A 23,581-nucleotide genomic window follows, 5' to 3' on the forward strand; every position below is an offset into this window, starting at 1 on the left:
GAACAGAAGAGAGCTTGCTTCATAGATATGTGAGCAGAACCAATCTTACTGCCTACATAGATACTGTAACAGAAGCAAGCTGACTACATAGACAAGAGAAAGGAACCAAGATTACTATGTAGATAAGGGTGCTGAAATGAGCTTGCTACAGAGATGTTGGCGCAGAACCAAGCTTACTGCAGTGATAAAAGAGCAGAACAGAGCTTACATGTCCAGAGATGCCCGTGGTTCACCCGCGGAGATGGACAAGCAGCGCATCTCTTGCGGAGATGCGAGTCTCTGTAGAATAAATATCACCCAGACAATGCATTGGGGGCGGTGATTCCGCATGGTTCAATGAACACATCCAGATTCACCTGCATTCAAAAGGCGGCAGCACTTTGGACACAGCGGCTATGTGCTGCATCCAAAACGCTGCCATTTACTGAATGTCAACACATACCCTTAAAGTAAACCTGACCACTAATACCTACTGTGTTACCCATGGGCAGCATGTATCCGGCATTGGCTGCACGATCTAAGCCAGGTAGGTTTGTCTCTGAAACGCTGTGGTGTCACAGAGAAAAACATGTCTGACTTCTCCCTTCCTGCTTCCAATGACTGGTCTGTTCCTGTATATGCATGCAGGAAGTAAACTGTCCTTCAGTGGGAGTGGGTGGGGAGACCTAGTGACGGGGTCTGTTCCACAGGACTGGTGCATAGCAAATGTGGTACTAATAATGAAAAAAGGCTCTAAAAGTGAACCTGGAAATTATGGGCCAGTAAGTCTAACCTCTATTGTTGTTAAAATATTTGAAGGGTTTCTGAGGGATGTTATTCTGGATTATCTCAATGAGAATAACTGTTTAACTCCATATCAGCAAGGGTTTATGAAGAATCGCTCCTGTCAAACCAATCTAATCAGTTTTTATGAAGAGGTAAGCTATAGGCTGGACCAAGGTGAGTCATTAGACGTGGTATATCTTGATGTTTCCAAAGCATTTGATACTGTGCCACACAAGAGGTTGGTACACAAACTGAGAATGCTGGGCCTGGGGGAAAATGTGTGTAAATGGGTAAGTAACTGGCTTAGTGATGGAAAGCAGAGGGTGGTAATAAATGGTATATTCTCTAACTGGGTCGCTGTGACCAGTGGTACCACAGGGGTCAGTGTTTGGACCTATTCTCTTCAACATATTTATTAACGATCTGGTAGAATGTTTACACAGTAAAATATCAGTGATCTGCTGTGAAGACACTGAGCTAGAACTGTGGTGACCTCATCACTGGCATTTTCCCACGGTCCAGAGGTCACCACAGTTCAGCACGGCTGAGAGCGCAGCCTCAGTGTCGTCACTGAGGCAACGCATGCAGCATCTCATTCACAAGTGGTTCTCAGCCTGGACGGTCGCATCTTGGCACCATCAAGGTTAAAAAATAATTCTTACGGCATTGGACAGAACGAACGACAGGTATGGTATATTGTTGTTTTTTAATTTAACTTTTATTACAGGAGATCAAGGGCTTCGGTAGAAATAGGCGAGGTCATAAGTATGGTTTAATTAAGAATATTAAACGAGTCTGTGTCTTTCTGTCAATTTTCTGGGTTTCTTACAATGTTACTATGGGGTTAGTAATGGGGGTGTCTTATTGATGCCTCTCCATTACTAACCTCGGGGCTTGATATCACCAGATAATAAAAAGGTGACATCAACCCCCCAACTATTACCCCTCTTGCCATCGCTACAGGGCTTGTGGGAAGAGCGAGGCTAAGTGCCAGAATTGGCGCCTTTTCTGGGGTGGCTGAGAGCTGATGTTTTTAGCCAGGGGCGCCAGTATCCATGACCCCTTCCTAGGCTATTAATATCAGCCCGCAGCTGTCTGCATAACCTTTACTGGTTATTAATTATAAGGGGACACCACCTCATTTTTTTGGGGTCCTTCATTTTAATAGCCAGTAAAGGCTAAGTATACAGTTGTGAGCTGCTACTAATAGCCTTGCAAGCTCCATGGGTATTACCCCCCTCCCAGGCTATAAACATCTGCCCCCAGTCATCGGCTTTCCCTCTGCTGGTTGCAAAAATTGTGCGGGAGCCCACGCCATTTTTTCCGAAAAATAATCTTATATTAATTAAATACATGTACAGTAATTTGCACACACACTGTACTAATTGTATTTGTCACTGACATCTATATATCTATCTATTCTATTTGAGTTTACTGTATGTAATCCATCGCTTCAATTCTTTCGGCTCCTGCATTGACTTTACAATGCAATGTAAATACTTATGCATTGTAAATACTTATATATGTGTGTGTCACTGATATCTATATATCTATGTATTCTATATGTATATATCTATTCTTTTCTAACCTGTCTGTGTGATTTTACTGCACTCCGCACATGAATTGCCGGCTTTTCAAAGGGCACCGGTGCGTAAACATCGGACAGCACTTGCATGGTCTGTGTGGTGTCCGATTTTTTCTCGCACCCATAGGCTTGCATTGGCGAGACTCGGAAGATATAATCGTAAAATCACAGCATGCTGCAATTTTACATGCATGTAGATTACGCCCGAGAAAAAATACAGTTATGTGAGCTGCCCCATAGATTAACACTGGTCCGACTCCTATGCAATGTCTTCTCGCATAGCACTCGTCTGTATTCTACGGTAGTGTGACGCCGGCCTAAGGAGGACCCCACCACTGAGCAGCAGCTTGCTCATCATGCACAGTATACACAGGAAGCTGCCAGTTAGGGTTGTGAATGGGGTTATAAACAGGTAACCCCTTCATGACTGATGAGGTATGTCTATATCACCTGCAGTGTCCCTGCTTTTGATGCAGGCTCAAACACTGAGCCCCCATCTTTCCCTACAATTGATAGCTGATTTAGTCAGCCATTAATTGCATCTAACAGGTGTGGGTGAATCCTGTTAACTAGATAAATGCCGCTGTCAACCATCGATAGCATCATTTTACATGCACAGACAGGAAAAGCGTCATTAATCCTGCCAAATGCCAATGGATTCTCATGATAATCTGCTGGTCTGGTCTGCTGATGACCCCTGTGCCTGTCATGATTTTTGATTTGTGATTTTTGCTATGCTGAATTACTGCTACGTGAAAAACAGGCAATCAAACTATCACAGCTTCAAGTCTCCTGAATAGAATATTGAACACAGTAAAACATTAAAAAAAAGTTTTAAAAAAATGTAAAAAAATAAAAAAATACATATGCAATGTTTGATATTGCTGCTATGAAAAATGTCCAATCTATCAACATATAAAATAAATTAATTTGATTGGCGTAATGATAAAAAATTAAAGCATCAAAGGTACTTTTTTTTGGTCACTGCCAAATCGCAATAAAATGCAATAAGAGGGGATCAGAAGATCGTATCTATGCCAAAGTGGTATCAGTAAAAGTGTCAGCACAAATAATAAGCCCTTATACAGCCCAGATCCCAAAAGATGAGAACATTACACGTCTCAGAAAATGGCGACAAAAACCTAATATATTTTTTACACATTTCAGATTTTTTTATCCTCATTTAAATAAAGAAAAACTATACAAGTTTGGTATGTGCATTCTCATACTGACTTGGTGAATCATATTGCCAGGTCAGTTTTACCATATATTGAACATTGCAAATAAAAACCCAAAAGACCATTGTGGACTTTTTTGCAATTTCACCGCACTTCAAATTTTTCTCACATTTTCCAGTACACTATGTGGCAGAATGAATTGTCATTCAAACATTCAATTCGTCGTGCACAAGACAAGCCCTCATACAGCTACAGTGCCTAAAAGTAGTATTCAACCCCCTGCAGATTTAGCAAGTTTAATAAGATGCAAATAAGTTAGAGCCTTCAAACTTCAAACAAGAGCAGGATTTATTAACAGATGCATAAATCTTACAAACCAAAAAGTTTTGTTGCTCAGTTAAATTTTTATAAATTTTAAACATAAAAGTGTGGGTCAATTATTCTTCAACCCCTAGTTTAATATTTTGTGGAATAACCTTTGTTTGCAATTACAGCTAATAATCGTCTTTTATAAGACCTGATCAGGCCGGCACAGGTCTCTGGAGTTATCTTGGCCCACTCCTCTATGCAGATCTTCTCCAAGTTATCTAGGTTCTTTGGGTGTCTCATGTGGACTTTAATCTTGAGCTCCTTCCACAAGTTTTCAATTGGGTTAAGGTCAGGAGACTGACTAGGCCACTGCAACACCTTGATTTTTTGCCTCTTGAACCAGGCCTTGGTTTTCTTGGCTGTGTGCTTTGGGTCATTGTCTTGTTGGAAGATGAAATGACGACCCATCTTAAGATCCTTGATGGAGGAGCGGAGATTCTTGGCCAAAATCTCCAGGTAGGCTGTGCTATCCATCTTCCCATGGATGCGGACCAGATGGCTAGGCCCCTTGGCTGAGAAACAGCCCCACAGCATGATGGCACCAAAGATCTCGATCTTGGTCTCATCAGACCAGAGAACCTTGAACCAGTCAGTCTCAGATCCTCCAAGTGATCATGAGCAAACTGTAGACGAGCCTTGACATGACGCTTTGAAAGTAAAGGTACCTTACGGGCTCGTCTGGAACGGAGACCATTGCGGTGGAGTACGTTACTTATGGTATTGACTGAAACCAATGTCCCCACTGCCATGAGATCTTCCCGGAGCTCCTTCCTTGTTGTCCTTGGGTTAGCCTTGACTCTTCGGACAAGCCTGGCCTTGGCACGGGAGGAAACTTTCAAAGGCTGTCCAGGCCGTGGAAGGCTAACAGTAGTTCCATAAGCCTTCCACTTCTGGATGATGCTCCCAACAGTGGAGACAGGTAGGCCCAACTCCTTGGAAAGGATTTTGTACCCCTTGCCAGCCTTGTGACCCTCCACGATCTTGTCTCTGATGGCCTTGGAATGCTCCTTTGTCTTTCCCATGTTGACCATGTATGAGTGCTGTTCACAAGTTTGGGGAGGGTCTTAAATAGTCAGAAAAGGCTGGAAAAAGAGCTAATTAATCCAAACATGTGAAGCTCATTGTTCTTTGTGCCTGAACTACTTCTTAATACTTTAGGGGAACCAAACAGAATTCTGGTGGGTTGAGGGGTTGAATAATAAATGACCCTCTGAAAAAACTTTTCACAATTTTTTAAAAAAATAAACAAAGAAATAACATTCTTTTTTGCTGCAGTGCATTTCACACTTCCAGGCTGATCTACAGTCCAAATGTCACAACGCCAAGTTAATTCCAAATGTGTAAACCTGCTAAATCTGCAGGGGGTTGAATACTACTTGTAGGCACTGTATATGACTGGAAAAATAAAAAAGTTTTGGCTCTTGAAAGAAGGGAACAAAAACAAATTAAAAACAGAATATTTTCTGGGGGTGAAAAAGTTAAAGCACCACTATAGCGCGTGTTTTTTTCAGTGCTTTTGTGATACTTCTAATCTAAGGTCCCTGACAATAGTATTAGACTTACCTGCCACTGTCTTTTATCATCATCACTCCGGTCCTGCTGCGCCATCTTGTGAACGCAACATATGACAGACCGGAAGTCAGATGTAGCTCTCAGTGCAAGTCTATGAGAGCCAGAACAAGACTCTCATAGACTTGCATTGAAAAGTGACCACTGCATTGCTCCAGTAAACACCGTAGTGACATGACAGGTCACAAGCTGATTCAGACTGATATGATCAGTAGCAAGAGAAGGTGAAGATAGCAGCAGGTGTGAACAGGTTGCGGGGATGCAGTAACAGATCAGAGACAGAGCAAGGGTGAACTCGTTTAATAACAGGGGAATACTCCACGCAGGGAGGCATTGGGTTAAACAGGGTAAAAAACAGTACATTTAGCAAAGGATATGGCGGTGTGAAGAAATAACGGCTAAAATAAAGGCAATCCTGAGGAAAGTCAGTGGTTTCTAAGTCCACAAAGTGAATGGCACCAGCAACGGCTGGTGCATTGTCTGTTACAATGCAGTCCTGTGGGAAACAATATCCTGTCTTCTGGCGCCAGTGGTCAGTCTTCAGTACCTTCCACTGTGCCGAGTCATATACTGCAGTGGCTAACAAGGGTATAGGCCACAGTCCTGTACGAGCCCATCGTGGCTCTGCAGATATACACAGAGTCTCCTGTGAGAGGGAAAATATGTATGAGCTGATAATGTGGGTTACGAAAGTCTATCCAGCACTCGGTTCTCTTTTTGTGGCATGTGCGCTGTACTCACGGTCATAAGCACATGGCACCACGATCTCTGTCAGCTACCAGGCACGCTGCACGCTGCACCCTACCTGTCTCTGGCAGCACGATCTCAGTACTCACTCACCCGGAACGTTTCACACCTCACTCCGTGGTGACCAACGGGCACCCTGCAGTCTCTCCTCACAGTTTCTGTCAGCAGCGGTGGTGGCAGTGCTTGGGTGCGGGCCTGCGCTATACGGATGCTCTGGGACCACCGCACTCACTGGTCCTGGTGGCTGGCAGAGGAAGACAACCGATGCTGAACTGCGCGTGGCTAGTGCTCCAAGGATGGAGCACTTCTCTCCCTGGCTACTGCTGAACACACCCGGCACTGCACTCTCTCCAGTGGTCCCTCCTTCTGGATTGCTGCTGGGCACACTGCTCCCCTCAGCACGATGGTCCTCCTCAGACGTAGGGCCCTGCAGCAGCGCCAATATCTCTGGTGGAGTAGAGAAGCAGAGCACATCACTTGCCTCTGTGCGCGCTGCCCTGGGTTTGCACCTAACTGCTTTGCTGTGCGCTTTCCCCTTTTATCTTTCTGCCCACTTTGATCAGGAAGAAGTTCTCCCTCACTCCAGCTTCTCCCAGGTAACAGAGGAAGGTCAGCCTCTCTAAAGCTTCCCCCCCCTCCCCCCCGGGAACAGAGGATGCAGCCTCAACAGTTCCAGGCACTTTCAGCCTGGTTTTCCTCCTTCTTACACAGGTACCTTAGATTACAAGCACCACTCCAGCTCTGCAATAAAATTAAAGTGATGCTTTAACTTTTAGTTTTCTTACATCCTTGTTAGACAAAACAAGTGTCCTACCAAAACTACACCAAGCAGTCCTGTAAGTGAAACATCCATTGAATCAGGGTCTCTTGCCGTATGCTATGCTGCTATCAGATTATGTACCAAAAAGCTGCTGACAAATCCCTTCTAACCTTACTTACATGTTATGGGTTAAAAATGTTCTATCAAACTCAGTCTTGTAAAAATTTTAGAAATTGTTTTTGTATTCAGTGACATACTGATTATAATATTCATTTTCAGGGAGTACACACATTTATGCTGAGCACTCTCCCTGTACACTGTGCATATGTATATATTATTATTAGTATTACTACTAATTATAGTGCTTTGGAACAAAGCACTATACTGTTATTCCACCGTGGTAAACTTCTTATTATAGTGCTTTGGAACAAAGCACTATACTGTTATTCCACCGTGGTAAACTTCTTATTATAGTGCTTTGGAACAAAGCACTATACTGTTATTCCACCGTGGTAAACTTCTTATTCTTATTATTATTATTCAGTCCGCACGTAATGCGGCCCGAACCGCTAAACTCACAGACTCCAGTGAGGTGTCATTTCGAAGCCAGCGTTCCTGAGAGGTGTGCTAAGTATTTTTCGTGTCGATCGGATTTGTAGTTTTGGCGCAATTTGCGTTTGAAAAAAGTGTCTCAATGCATTTCAATAGGGAAATTTTCCAATACGTTTATAATGGGCCTGATTTCTGAGGCAATTTCTAAAAATAACTGCCACCTGGCTGATTACCTCATTGATATGCGCAGTGAGACCCAGTTACTATGCCAACGCCTATAAACTCTACCAGCCCACCAGGTCACAAGTTTTGTCAGATAATATCAGCTCTTAAAGTGACAGTACAGCACAATTACAAAGCACTATCTGTAGTCTTATCATTATTGCCCCGCTCACCAAATCGGACCCAGCCCACCAAATCGGACGAGAGTGCCCCCGCTTGCCAAATCGGACCCAGAGTGCCCCCACCCGCCAAATCGGACCCAGAGTGGCGCCGCCCGTCAAGTCGGACCCAGAGTGGCGCCGCCCGCCAAATCGGACCCAGAGTGGCGCCGCCCGCCAAATCGGACCCAGAGTGGCGCCGCCCGCCAAATCGGACCCAGAGTGGCGCCGCCCGCCAAATCGGACCCAGAGTGGCGCCGCCCGCCAAATCGGGCCCAGAGTGGCGCCGCCCGCCAAATCGGACCCAGAGTGGCGCCGCCCGCCAAATCGGACCCAGAGTGGCGCCGCCCACCAAGTCGGACCCAGAGTGGCGCCGCCCGCCAAGTCGGACCCAGAGTGGCGCCGCCCGCCAAGTCGGACCCAGAGTGGCGCCGCGCGCCAAGTCGGACCCAGAGTGGCGCCGCCCGCCAAGTCGGACCCAGAGTGGCGCCGCCCGTCAAATCGGACCCAGAGTGGCGCCGCCCGTCAAATCGGACCCAGAGTGACCCGGGCCACCAAATCGGACCCAGAGTGACCCGGGCCACCAAATCGGACCCAGAGTGACCCGGGCCACCAAATCGGACCCAGAGTGACCCGGGCCATCAAATCGGACCCAGAGTGACCCGGGCCACCAAATCGGACCCAGAGTGACCCGGGCCACCAAATCGGACCCAGAGTGACCCGGGCCACCAAATCGGACCCAGAGTGACCCGGGCCACCAAATCGGACCCAGAGTGACCCGGGCCACCAAATCGGACCCAGAGTGACCCGGGCCACCAAATCGGACCCAGAGTGACCCGGGCCACCAAATCGGACCCAGAGTGACCCGGGCCACCAAATCGGACCCAGAGTGACCCGGGCCACCAAATCGGACCCAGAGTGACCCGGGCCACCAAATCGGACCCAGAGTGACCCGGGCCACCAAATCGGCCCCAGAGTGACCCGGGCCACCAAATCGGGCCCAGAGTGACCCGGGCCACCAAATCGGGCCCAGAGTGACCAGGGTTGACCAAATCGGGCCCAGAGTGACCCGGGCCACCAAATCGGGCCCAGAGTGACCCGGGCCACCAAATCGGACCAAGAGTGACCCGGGCCACCAAATGGGACCCAGAGTGACCCGGGCCACCAAATCGGACCCAGAGTGACCCGGGCCACCAAATCGGGCCCAGAGTGACCCGGGCCACCAAATCGGGCCCAGAGTGACCCAGGTTGACCAAATCGGGCCCAGAGTGACCCGGGCCACCAAATCGGGCCCAGAGTGACCCGGGCCACCAAATCGGACCAAGAGTGACCCGGGCCACCAAATCGGACCCAGAGTGACCCGGCCCACCAAATCGGACCCAGAGTGACCCGGCCCACCAAATCGGTCCCAGAGTGACCCGGCCCACCAAATCGGACCCAGAGTGACCCGGCCCACCAAGCCTCAACCCTGAGGGGCTACAACTACCAAACCAGCGCCTGAGGGGCACCCAAGTGTGAAAGTCTTGCAGGGGCAGCCCGGGCACCATTCCAAAGCACTATCTGTAGTTCCTTCAGGAAATACCCATCTAGTTCTTATTATTATTATTCAGTCCGCACGTAATGCGGCCCGAACCGCTAAACTCACAGACTCCAGTGAGGTGTCATTTCGAAGCCAGCGTTCCTGAGAGGTGTGCTAAGTATTTTTCGTGTCGATCGGATTTGTAGTTTTGGAGCAATTTGCGTTTGAAAAAAGTGTCTCAATGCATTTCAATAGGGAAATTTTCCAATACGTTTATAATGGGCCTGATTTCTGAGGCAATTTCTAAAAATAACTGCCACCTGGCTGATTACCTCATTGATATGCGCAGTGAGACCCAGTTACTATGCCAACGCCTATAAACTCTACCAGCCCACCAGGTTACAAGTTTTGTCAGATAATATCAGCTCTTAAAGTGACAGTACAGCACAATTACAAAGCACAATCTGTAGTCTTATCATTATTGCCCCGCTCACCAAATCGGACCCAGCCCACCAAATCGGACGAGAGTGCCCCCGCTTGCCAAATCGGACCCAGAGTGCCCCCGCCCGCCAAATCGGACCCAGAGTGGCGCCGCCCGTCAAGTCGGACCCAGAGTGGCGCCGCCCGCCAAATCGGACCCAGAGTGGCGCCGCCCGCCAAATCGGACCCAGAGTGGCGCCGCCCGCCAAATCGGACCCAGAGTGGCGCCGCCCGCCAAATCGGACCCAGAGTGGCGCCGCCCGCCAAATCGGGCCCAGAGTGGCGCCGCCCGCCAAATCGGACCCAGAGTGGCGCCGCCCGCCAAATCGGACCCAGAGTGGCGCCGCCCACCAAGTCGGACCCAGAGTGGCGCCGCCCGCCAAGTCGGACCCAGAGTGGCGCCGCCCGCCAAGTCGGACCCAGAGTGGCGCCGCGCGCCAAGTCGGACCCAGAGTGGCGCCGCCCGCCAAGTCGGACCCAGAGTGGCGCCGCCCGTCAAATCGGACCCAGAGTGGCGCCGCCCGTCAAATCGGACCCAGAGTGACCCGGGCCACCAAATCGGACCCAGAGTGACCCGGGCCACCAAATCGGACCCAGAGTGACCCGGGCCACCAAATCGGACCCAGAGTGACCCGGGCCATCAAATCGGACCCAGAGTGACCCGGGCCACCAAATCGGACCCAGAGTGACCCGGGCCACCAAATCGGACCCAGAGTGACCCGGGCCACCAAATCGGACCCAGAGTGACCCGGGCCACCAAATCGGACCCAGAGTGACCCGGGCCACCAAATCGGACCCAGAGTGACCCGGGCCACCAAATCGGACCCAGAGTGACCCGGGCCACCAAATCGGACCCAGAGTGACCCGGGCCACCAAATCGGACCCAGAGTGACCCGGGCCACCAAATCGGACCCAGAGTGACCCGGGCCACCAAATCGGACCCAGAGTGACCCGGGCCACCAAATCGGCCCCAGAGTGACCCGGGCCACCAAATCGGGCCCAGAGTGACCCGGGCCACCAAATCGGGCCCAGAGTGACCCGGGTTGACCAAATCGGGCCCAGAGTGACCCGGGCCACCAAATCGGGCCCAGAGTGACCCGGGCCACCAAATCGGACCAAGAGTGACCCGGGCCACCAAATGGGACCCAGAGTGACCCGGGCCACCAAATCGGACCCAGAGTGACCCGGGCCACCAAATCGGGCCCAGAGTGACCCGGGCCACCAAATCGGGCCCAGAGTGACCCAGGTTGACCAAATCGGGCCCAGAGTGACCCGGGCCACCAAATCGGGCCCAGAGTGACCCGGGCCACCAAATCGGACCAAGAGTGACCCGGGCCACCAAATCGGACCCAGAGTGACCCGGCCCACCAAATCGGACCCAGAGTGACCCGGCCCACCAAATCGGTCCCAGAGTGACCCGGCCCACCAAATCGGACCCAGAGTGACCCGGCCCACCAAGCCTCAACCCTGAGGGGCTACAACTACCAAACCAGCGCCTGAGGGGCACCCAAGTGTGAAAGTCTTGCAGGGGCAGCCCGGGCACCATTCCAAAGCACTATCTGTAGTTCCTTCAGGAAATACCCATCTAGTTCTTATTATTATTATTCAGTCCGCACGTAATGCGGCCCGAACCGCTAAACTCACAGACTCCAGTGAGGTGTCATTTCGAAGCCAGCGTTCCTGAGAGGTGTGCTAAGTATTTTTCGTGTCGATCGGATTTGTAGTTTTGGAGCAATTTGCGTTTGAAAAAAGTGTCTCAATGCATTTCAATAGGGAAATTTTCCAATACGTTTATAATGGGCCTGATTTCTGAGGCAATTTCTAAAAATAACTGCCACCTGGCTGATTACCTCATTGATATGCGCAGTGAGACCCAGTTACTATGCCAACGCCTATAAACTCTACCAGCCCACCAGGTTACAAGTTTTGTCAGATAATATCAGCTCTTAAAGTGACAGTACAGCACAATTACAAAGCACAATCTGTAGTCTTATCATTATTGCCCCGCTCACCAAATCGGACCCAGCCCACCAAATCGGACGAGAGTGCCCCCGCTTGCCAAATCGGACCCAGAGTGCCCCCGCCCGCCAAATCGGACCCAGAGTGGCGCCGCCCGTCAAGTCGGACCCAGAGTGGCGCCGCCCGCCAAATCGGACCCAGAGTGGCGCCGCCCGCCAAATCGGACCCAGAGTGGCGCCGCCCGCCAAATCGGACCCAGAGTGGCGCCGCCCGCCAAATCGGACCCAGAGTGGCGCCGCCCGCCAAATCGGACCCAGAGTGGCGCCGCCCGCCAAATCGGACACAGAGTTGCGCCGCCCGCCAAATCGGTCCCAGAGTGGCGCCGCCCGCCAAATCGGACACAGAGTTGCGCCGCCCGCCAAATCGGACCCAGAGAGGCGCCGCCCGCCAAATCGGACCCAGAGTGACCCGGGCCGCCAAATCGGACCCAGAGTGACCCGGGCCGCCAAATCGGACCCAGAGTGGCGCCGCCCGCCAAATCGGACCCAGAGTGGCGCCGCCCACCAAATCGGACCCAGAGTGGCGCCGCCCGCCAAATCGGACCCAGAGTGGCGCCGCCCGCCAAATCGGACCCAGAGTGGCGCCGCCCGCCAAATCGGACCCAGAGTGGCGCCGCCCACCAAATCGGACCCAGAGTGACCCGGGCCGCCAAATCGGACCCAGAGTGGCGCCGCCCGCCAAATCGGACCCAGAGTGGCGCCGCCCGCCAAATCGGACCCAGAGTGGCGCCGCCCGCCAAATCGGACCCAGAGTGACCCGGCCCGCCAAATCGGACCCAGAGTGACCCGGCCCGCCAAATCGGACCCAGAGGGACCCGGCCCACCAAATCGGACCCAGAGTGACCCGGCCCGCCAAATCGGACCCAGAGTGACCCGGCCCGCCAAATCGGACCCAGAGTGACCCGGCCCGCCAAATCGGACCCAAAGTGACCCGGCCCGCCAAATCGGACCCAGAGTGACCCGGCCCACCAAATCGGACCCAGAGTGGCGCCGCCCACCAAGTCGGACCCAGAGTGGCGCCTCCCGCCAAGTCGGACCCAGAGTGGCGCCGCGCGCCAAGTCGGACCCAGAGTGGCACCGCCCGCCAAATCGGACCCAGAGTGGCGCCGCCCGTCAAATCGGACCCAGAGTGGCGCCGCCCGTCAAATCGGACCCAGAGTGACCCGGGCCACCAAATCGGACCCAGAGTGACCCGGGCCGCCAAATCGGACCCAGAGTGGCGCCGCCCGCCAAATCAGACCCAGAGTGGCGCCGCCCGCAAAATCGGACCCAGAGTGGCGCCGCCCGCCAAATCGGACCCAGAGTGACCCGGGCCGCCAAATCGGACCCAGAATGACCCGGGCCGCCAAATCAGACCCAGAGTGACCCGGGCCGCCAAATCGGACCCAGAGTGGCGCCGCCCGCCAAATCGGACCCAGAGTGGCGCCGCCCACCAAATCGGACCCAGAGTGGCGCCGCCCGCCAAATCGGACCCAGAGAGGCGCCGCCCGCCAAATCGGACCCAGAGTGGCGCCGCCCGCCAAATCGGACCCAGAGTGGCGCCGCCCACCAAATCGGACCCAGAGTGACCCGGGCCGCCAAATCGGACCCAGAGTGGCGCCGCCCGCCAAATCGGACCCAGAGTGGCGCCGCCCGCCAAATCGGACCCAGAGTGGCGCCGCCCGCCAAATCGGACCCAGAGTGACCCGGCCCGCCAAATCGGACCCAGAGTGACCCGGCCCGCCAAATCGGACCCAGAGTGACCCGGCCCGCCAAATCGGACCCAGAGTGACCCGGCCCGCCAAATCGGATTCAGAGTGACCCGGCCCGCCAAATCGGACCCAGAGTGACCCGGCCCGCCAAATCGGACCCAGAGTGGCGCCGCCCACCAAGTCGGACCCAGAGTGGCGCCGCCCGCCAAGTCGGACCCAGAGTGGCGCCGCGCGCCAAGTCGGACCCAGAGTGGCGCCGCCCGCCAAGTCGGACCCAGAGTGGCGCCGCCCGTCAAATCGGACCCAGAGTGGCGCCGCCCGTCAAATCAGACCCAGAGTGACCCGGGCCACCAAATCGGACCCAGAGTGACCCGGGCCACCAAATCGGACCCAGAGTGACCCGGGCCACCAAATCGGACCCAGAGTGACCCGGGCCATCAAATCGGACCCAGAGTGACCCGGGCCACCAAATCGGACCCAGAGTGACCCGGGCCACCAAATCGGACCCAGAGTGACCCGGGCCACCAAATCGGACCCAGAGTGACCCGGGCCACCAAATCGGACCCAGAGTGACCCGGGCCACCAAATCGGACCCAGAGTGACCCGGGCCACCAAATCGGACCCAGAGTGACCCGGGCCACCAAATCGGACCCAGAGTGACCCGGGCCACCAAATCGGACCCAGAGTGACCCGGGCCACCAAATCGGACCCAGAGTGACCCGGGCCACCAAATCGGACCCAGAGTGACCCGGGCCACCAAATCGGCCCCAGAGTGACCCGGGCCACCAAATCGGGCCCAGAGTGACCCGGGCCACCAAATCGGGCCCAGAGTGACCCGGGTTGACCAAATCGGGCCCAGAGTGACCCGGGCCACCAAATCGGGCCCAGAGTGACCCGGGCCACCAAATCGGACCAAGAGTGACCCGGGCCACCAAATGGGACCCAGAGTGACCCGGGCCACCAAATCGGACCCAGAGTGACCCGGGCCACCAAATCGGGCCCAGAGTGACCCGGGCCACCAAATCGGGCCCAGAGTGACCCGGGTTGACCAAATCGGGCCCAGAGTGACCCGGGCCACCAAATCGGGCCCAGAGTGACCCGGGCCACCAAATCGGACCAAGAGTGACCCGGGCCACCAAATCGGACCCAGAGTGACCCGGCCCACCAAATCGGACCCAGAGTGACCCGGCCCACCAAATCGGACCCAGAGTGACCCGGCCCACCAAGCCTTAACCCTGAGGGGCTACAACTACCAAACCAGCGCCTGAGGGGCACCCAAGTGTGAAAGTCTTGCAGGGGCAGCCCGGGCACCATTCCAAAGCACTATCTGTAGTTCCTTCAGGAAATACCCATCTAGTTCTTATTATTATTATTCAGTCCGCACGTAATGCGGCCCGAACCGCTAAACTCACAGACTCCAGTGAGGTGTCATTTCGAAGCCAGCGTTCCTGAGAGGTGTGCTAAGTATTTTTCGTGTCGATCGGATTTGTAGTTTTGGCGCAATTTGCGTTTGAAAAAAGTGTCTCAATGCATTTCAATAGGGAAATTTTCCAATACGTTTATAATGGGCCTGATTTCTGAGGCAATTTCTAAAAATAACTGCCACCTGGCTGATTACCTCATTGATATGCGCAGTGAGACCCAGATACTATGCCAACGCCTATAAACTCTACCAGCCCACCAGGTCACAAGTTTTGTCAGATAATATCAGCTCTTAAAGTGACAGTACAGCACAATTACAAAGCACTATCTGTAGTCTTATCATTATTGCCCCGCTCACCAAATCGGACCCAGCCCACCAAATCGGACGAGAGTGCCCCCGCTTGCCAAATCGGACCCAGAGTGCCCCCGCCCGCCAAATCGGACCCAGAGTGGCGCCGCCCGTCAAGTCGGACCCAGAGTGGCGCCGCCCGCCAAATCGGACCCAGAGTGGCGCCGCCCGCCAAATCGGACCCAGAGTGGCGCCGCCCGCCAAATCGGACCCAGAGTGGCGCCGCCCGCCAAATCGGACCCAGAGTGGCGCCGCCCGCCAAATCGGACACAGAGTTGCGCCGCCCGCCAAATCGGACCCAGAGAGGCGCCGCCCGCCAAATCGGACCCAGAGTGACCCGGGCCGCCAAATCGGACCCAGAGTGACCCGGGCCGCCAAATCGGACCCAGAGTGACCCGGGCCGCCAAATCGGACCCAGAGTGACCCGGGCCGCCAAATCGGACCCAGAGTGGCGCCGCCCGCCAAATCGGACCCAGAGTGGCGCCGCCCACCAAATCGGACCCAGAGTGGCGCCGCCCGCCAAATCGGACCCAGAGTGGCGCCGCCCGCCAAATCGGACCCAGAGTGGTGCCGCCCGCCAAATCGGACCCAGAGTGGCGCCGCCCACCAAATCGGACCCAGAGTGACCCGGGCCGCCAAATCGGACCCAGAGTGGCGCCGCCCGCCAAATCGGACCCAGAGTGGCGCCGCCCGCCAAATTGGACCCAGAGTGGCGCCGCCCGCCAAATCGGACCCAGAGTGGCGCCGCCCGCCAAATCGGACCCAGAGTGACCCCGCCCGCCAAATCGGACCCAGAGTGGCGCCGCCCGCCAAATCGGACCCAGAGTGGCGCCGCCCGCCAAATCGGACCCAGAGTGACCCGGCCCGCCAAATCGGACCCAGAGTGACCCGGCCCGCCAAATCGGACCCAGAGTGACCCGGCCCGCCAAATCGGACCCAGAGTGACCCGGCCCACCAAATCGGACCCAGAGTGACCCGGCCCGCCAAATCGGACCCAGAGTGGCGCCGCCCGCCAAATCGGACCCAGAGTGGCGCCGCCCACCAAATCGGACCCAGAGTGGCGCCGCCCGCCAAATCGGACCCAGAGTGGCGCCGCCCACCAAATCGGACCCAGAGTGGCGCCGCCCGCCAAATCGGACCCAGAGTGGCGCCGCCCACCAAAACGGACCCAGAGTGACCCGGGCCGCCAAATCGGACCCAGAGTGGCGCCGCCCGCCAAATCGGACCCAGAGTGGCGCCGCCCGCCAAATCGGACCCAGAGTGGCGCCGCCCGCCAAATCGGACCCAGAGTGGCGCCGCCCGCCAAATCGGACCCAGAGTGACCCGGCCCGCCAAATCGGACCCAGAGTGACCCGGCCCGCCAAATCGGACCCAGAGTGACCCGGCCCGCCAAATCGGACCCAGAGTGACCCGGCCCGCCAAATCGGACCCAGAGTGACCCGGCCCGCCAAATCGGACCCAGAGTGACCCGGCCCGCCAAATCGGACCCAGAGTGGCGCCGCCCACCAAGTCGGACCCAGAGTGGCGCCGCCCGCCAAGTCAGACCCAGAGTGGCGCCGCCCGCCAAGTCGGACCCAGAGTGGCGCCGCGCGCCAAGTGAGACCCAGAGTGGCGCCGCCCGCCAAATCGGACCCAGAGTGGCGCCGCCCGTCAAATCGGACCCAGAGTGGCGCCGCCCGTCAAATCGGACCCAGAGTGACCCGGGCCACCAAATCGGACCCAGAGTGACCCGGGCCACCAAATCGGACCCAGAGTGACCCGGCCCACCAAATCGGACCCAGAGTGACCCGGCCCACCAAGCCTCAACCCTGAGGGGCTACAACTACCAAACTAGCGCCTGAGGGGCACCCAAGTGTGAAAGTCTTGCAGGGGCAGCCCGGGCACCATTCCAAAGCACTATCTTTCTTATTATTATTATTCAGTCCGCACGTAATGCGGCCCGAACCGCTAAACTCACAGACTCCAGTGAGGTGTCATTTCGAAGCCAGCGTTCCTGAGAGGTGTGCTAAGTATTTTTCGTGTCGATCGGATTTGTAGTTTTGGCGCAATTTGCGTTTGAAAAAAGTGTCTCAATGCATTTCAATAGGGAAATTTTCCAATACGTTTATAATGGGCCTGATTTCTGAGGCAATTTCTAAAAATAACTGCCACCTGGCTGATTACCTCATTGATATGCGCAGTGAGACCCAGTTACTATGCCAACGCCTATAAACTCTACCAGCCCACCAGGTCACAAGTTTTGTCAGATAATATCAGCTCTTAAAGTGACAGTACAGCACAATTACAAAGCACTATCTGTAGTCTTATCATTATTGCCCCGCTCACCAAATCGGACCCAGCCCACCAAATCGGACGAGAGTGCCCCCGCTTGCCAAATCGGACCCAGAGTGCCCCCGCCCGCCAAATCGGACCCAGAGTGGCGCCGCCCGTCAAGTCGGACCCAGAGTGGCGCCGCCCGCCAAATCGGACCCAGAGTGGCGCCGCCCGCCAAATCGGACCCAGAGTGGCGCCGCCCGCCAAATCGGACCCAGAGTGGCGCCGCCCGCCAAATCGGACCCAGAGTGGCGCCGCCCGCCAAATCGGACCCAGAGTGGCGCCGCCCACCAAATCGGACCCAGAGTGGCGCCGCCCGCCAAATCGGACACAGAGTTGCGCCGCCCGCCAAATCGGACCCAGAGAGGCGCCGCCCACCAAATCGGACCCAGAGTGGCGCCGCCCGCAAAATCGGACCCAGAGTGGCGCCGCCCGCCAAATCGGACCCAGAGTGACCCGGGCCGCCAAATCGGACCCAGAGTGACCCGGGCCGCCAAATCGGACCCAGAGTGACCCGGGCCGCCAAATCGGACCCAGAGTGGCGCCGCCCGCCAAATCGGACCCAGAGTGGCGCCGCCCACCAAATCAGACCCAGAGTGGCGCCGCCCGCCAAATCGGACCCAGAGTGGCGCCGCCCGCCAAATCGGACCCAGAGTGGCGCCGCCCGCCAAATCGGACCCAGAGTGGCGCCGCCCACCAAATCGGACCCAGAGTGACCCGGGCCGCCAAATCGGACCCAGAGTGGCGCCGCCCGCCAAATCGGACCCAGAGTGGCGCCGCCCGCCAAATCGGACCCAGAGTGGCGCCGCCCGCCAAATCGGACCCAGAGTGACCCGGCCCGCCAAATCGGACCCAGAGTGACCCGGCCCGCCAAATCGGACCCAGAGTGACCCGGCCCGCCAAATCGGACCCAGAGTGACCCGGCCCGCCAAATCGGACCCAGAGTGACCCGGCCCGCCAAATCGGACCCAGAGTGACCCGGCCCACCAAATCGGACCCAGAGTGGCGCCGCCCACCAAGTCGGACCCAGAGTGGCGCCGCCCGCCAAGTCGGACCCAGAGTGGCGCCGCCCGCCAAGTCGGACCCAGAGTGGCGCCGCGCGCCAAGTTGGACCCAGAGTGGCGCCGCCCGCCAAGTCGGACCCAGAGTGGCGCCGCCCGTCAAATCGGACCCAGAGTGGCGCCGCCCGTCAAATCGGACCCAGAGTGACCCGGGCCACCAAATCGGACCCAGAGTGACCCGGGCCACCAAATCGGACCCAGAGTGACCCGGGCCACCAAATCGGACCCAGAGTGACCCGGGCCATCAAATCGGACCCAGAGTGACCCGGGCCACCAAATCGGACACAGAGTGACCCGGGCCACCAAATCGGACCCAGAGTGACCCGGGCCACCAAATCGGACCCAGAGTGACCCGGGCCACCAAATCGGACCCAGAGTGACCCGGGCCACCAAATCGGACCCAGAGTGACCCGGGCCACCAAATCGGACCCAGAGTGACCCAGGCCACCAAATCGGACCCAGAGTGACCCGGGCCACCAAATCGGACCCAGAGTGACCCGGGCCACCAAATCGGACCCAGAGTGACCCGGGCCACCAAATCGGACCCAGAGTGACCCGGGCCACCAAATCGGACCCAGAGTGACCCGGGCCACCAAATCGGACCCAGAGTGACCCGGGCCACCAAATCGGACCCAGAGTGACCCGGGCCACCAAATCGGACCCAGAGTGACCCGGGCCACCAAATCGGCCCCAGAGTGACCCGGGCCACCAAATCGGGCCCAGAGAGACCCGGGCCACCAAATCGGGCCCAGAGTGACCCGGGTTGACCAAATCGGGCCCAGAGTGACCCGGGCCACCAAATCGGGCCCAGAGTGACCCGGGCCACCAAATCGGACCAAGAGTGACCCGGGCCACCAAATGGGACCCAGAGTGACCCGGGCCACCAAATGGGACCCAGAGTGACTCGGGCCACCAAATGGGACCCAGAGTGACCCGGCCCACCAAATGGGACCCAGAGTGACCCGGCCCACCAAATGGGACCCAGAGTGACCCGGCCCACCAAATGGGACCCAGAGTGACCCGGCCCACCAAATGGGACCCAGAGTGACCCGGCCCACCAAATCGGACCCAGAGTGACCCGGCCCACCAAATCGGACCCAGAGTGACCCGGCCCACCAAGCCTCAACCCTGAGGGGCTACAACTACCAAACCAGCGCCTGAGGGGCACCCAAGTGTGAAAGTCTTGCAGGGGCAGCCCGGGCACCATTCCAAAGCACTATCTGTAGTTCCTTCAGGAAATACCCATCTAGTTCTTCTTATTATTCAGTCCGCACGTAATGCGGCCCGAACCGCTAAACTCACAGACTCCAGTGAGGTGTCATTTCGAAGCCAGCGTTCCTGAGAGGTGTGCTAAGTATTTTTCGTGTCGATCGGATTTGTAGTTTTGGCGCAATTTGCGTTTGAAAAAAGTGTCTCAATGCATTTCAATAGGGAAATTTTCCAATATGTTTATAATGGGCCTGATTTCTGAGGCAATTTCTAAAAATAACTGCCACCTGGCTGATTACCTCATTGATATGCGCAGTGAGACCCAGTTACTATGCCAACGCCTATAAACTCTACATCAGCTCACCAGGTCACAAGTTTTGTCAGATAATATCAGCTCTTAAAGTGACAGTACAGCACAATTACAAAGCACTATCTGTAGTCTTATCATTATTGCCCCGCTCACCAAATCGGACCCAGCCCACCAAATCGGACCAGAGTGCCCCCGCTTGCCAAATCGGACCCAGAGTGCCCCCGCCCGCCAAATCGGACCCAGAGTGGCGCCGCCCTCCAAATCGGACCCAGAGTGGCGCCGCCCGCCAAATCGGACCCAGAGTGCCCCCGCCCGCCAAATCGGACCCAGAGTGGCGCCGCCCGCCAAATCGGACCCAGAGTGGCGCCGTCCGCCAAATCGGACCCAGAGTGGCGCCGCCCACCAAATCGGACCCAGAGTGGCGCCGCCCGCCAAATCGGACCCAGAGTGGCGCCGCCAGCCAAATCGGACCCAGAGTGGCGCCGCCCGCCAAATCGGACCCAGAGTGACCCGGCCCGCCAAATCGGACCCAGAGTGACCCGGCCCGCCAAATCGGACCCAGAGTGACCCGGCCCGCCAAATCGGACCCAGAGTGACCCGGCCCGCCAAATCGGACCCAGAGTGGCGCCGCCCACCAAGTCGGACCCAGAGTGGCGCCGCCCGCCAAGTCAGACCCAGAGTGGCGCCGCCCGCCAAGTCGGACCCAGAGTGGCGCCGCGCGCCAAGTCGGACCCAGAGTGGCGCCGCCCGCCAAATCGGACCCAGAGTGGCGCCGCCCGTCAAATCGGACCCAGAGTGGCGCCGCCCGTCAAATCGGACCCAGAGTGACCCGGGCCACCAAATCGGACCCAGAGTGACCCGGGCCACCAAATCGGACCCAGAGTGACCCGGCCCACCAAATCGGACCCAGAGTGACCCGGCCCACCAAGCCTCAACCCTGAGGGGCTACAACTACCAAACTAGCGCCTGAGGGGCACCCAAGTGTGAAAGTCTTGCAGGGGCAGCCCGGGCACCATTCCAAAGCACTATCTTTCTTATTATTATTATTCAGTCCGCACGTAATGCGGCCCGAACCGCTAAACTCACAGACTCCAGTGAGGTGTCATTTCGAAGCCAGCGTTCCTGAGAGGTGTGCTAAGTATTTTTCGTGTCGATCGGATTTGTAGTTTTGGCGCAATTTGCGTTTGAAAAAAGTGTCTCAATGCATTTCAATAGGGAAATTTTCCAATACGTTTATAATGGGCCTGATTTCTGAGGCAATTTCTAAAAATAACTGCCACCTGGCTGATTACCTCATTGATATGCGCAGTGAGACCCAGTTACTATGCCAACGCCTATAAACTCTACCAGCCCACCAGGTCACAAGTTTTGTCAGATAATATCAGCTCTTAAAGTGACAGTACAGCACAATTACAAAGCACTATCTGTAGTCTTATCATTATTGCCCCGCTCACCAAATCGGACCCAGCCCACCAAATCGGACGAGAGTGCCCCCGCTTGCCAAATCGGACCCAGAGTGCCCCCGCCCGCCAAATCGGACCCAGAGTGGCGCCGCCCGTCAAGTCGGACCCAGAGTGGCGCCGCCCGCCAAATCGGACCCAGAGTGGCGCCGCCCGCCAAATCGGACCCAGAGTGGCGCCGCCCGCCAAATCGGACCCAGAGTGGCGCCGCCCGCCAAATCGGACCCAGAGTGGCGCCGCCCGCCAAATCGGACCCAGAGTGGCGCCGCCCGCCAAATCGGACCCAGAGTGGCGCCGCCCGCCAAATCGGACACAGAGTTGCGCCGCCCGCCAAATCGGACCCAGAGAGGCGCCGCCCACCAAATCGGACCCAGAGTGGCGCCGCCCGCAAAATCGGACCCAGAGTGGCGCCGCCCGCCAAATCGGACCCAGAGTGACCCGGGCCGCCAAATCGGACCCAGAGTGACCCGGGCCGCCAAATCGGACCCAGAGTGACCCGGGCCGCCAAATCGGACCCAGAGTGGCGCCGCCCGCCAAATCGGACCCAGAGTGGCGCCGCCCACCAAATCAGACCCAGAGTGGCGCCGCCCGCCAAATCGGACCCAGAGTGGCGCCGCCCGCCAAATCGGACCCAGAGTGGCGCCGCCCGCCAAATCGGACCCAGAGTGGCGCCGCCCGCCAAATCGGACCCAGAGTGGCGCCGCCCACCAAATCGGACCCAGAGTGACCCGGGCCGCCAAATCGGACCCAGAGTGGCGCCGCCCGCCAAATCGGACCCAGAGTGGCGCCGCCCGCCAAATCGGACCCAGAGTGGCGCCGCCCGCCAAATCGGACCCAGAGTGACCCGGCCCGCCAAATCGGACCCAGAGTGACCCGGCCCGCCAAATCGGACCCAGAGTGACCCGGCCCGCCAAATCGGACCCAGAGTGACCCGGCCCGCCAAATCGGACCCAGAGTGACCCGGCCCGCCAAATCGGACCCAGAGTGACCCGGCCCACCAAATCGGACCCAGAGTGGCGCCGCCCACCAAGTCGGACCCAGAGTGGCGCCGCCCGCCAAGTCGGACCCAGAGTGGCGCCGCCCGCCAAGTCGGACCCAGAGTGGCGCCGCGCGCCAAGTTGGACCCAGAGTGGCGCCGCCCGCCAAGTCGGACCCAGAGTGGCGCCGCCCGTCAAATCGGACCCAGAGTGGCGCCGCCCGTCAAATCGGACCCAGAGTGACCCGGGCCACCAAATCGGACCCAGAGTGACCCGGGCCACCAAATCGGACCCAGAGTGACCCGGGCCACCAAATCGGACCCAGAGTGACCCGGGCCATCAAATCGGACCCAGAGTGACCCGGGCCACCAAATCGGACACAGAGTGACCCGGGCCACCAAATCGGACCCAGAGTGACCCGGGCCACCAAATCGGACCCAGAGTGACCCGGGCCACCAAATCGGACCCAGAGTGACCCGGGCCACCAAATCGGACCCAGAGTGACCCGGGCCACCAAATCGGACCCAGAGTGACCCAGGCCACCAAATCGGACCCAGAGTGACCCGGGCCACCAAATCGGACCCAGAGTGACCCGGGCCACCAAATCGGACCCAGAGTGACCCGGGCCACCAAATCGGACCCAGAGTGACCCGGGCCACCAAATCGGACCCAGAGTGACCCGGGCCACCAAATCGGACCCAGAGTGACCCGGGCCACCAAATCGGACCCAGAGTGACCCGGGCCACCAAATCGGACCCAGAGTGACCCGGGCCACCAAATCGGCCCCAGAGTGACCCGGGCCACCAAATCGGGCCCAGAGAGACCCGGGCCACCAAATCGGGCCCAGAGTGACCCGGGTTGACCAAA

This window comes from Ranitomeya variabilis, chromosome 5 (assembly GCF_051348905.1).
Source record: "Ranitomeya variabilis isolate aRanVar5 chromosome 5, aRanVar5.hap1, whole genome shotgun sequence".
Lineage (NCBI taxonomy): Eukaryota > Metazoa > Chordata > Amphibia > Anura > Dendrobatidae > Ranitomeya > Ranitomeya variabilis.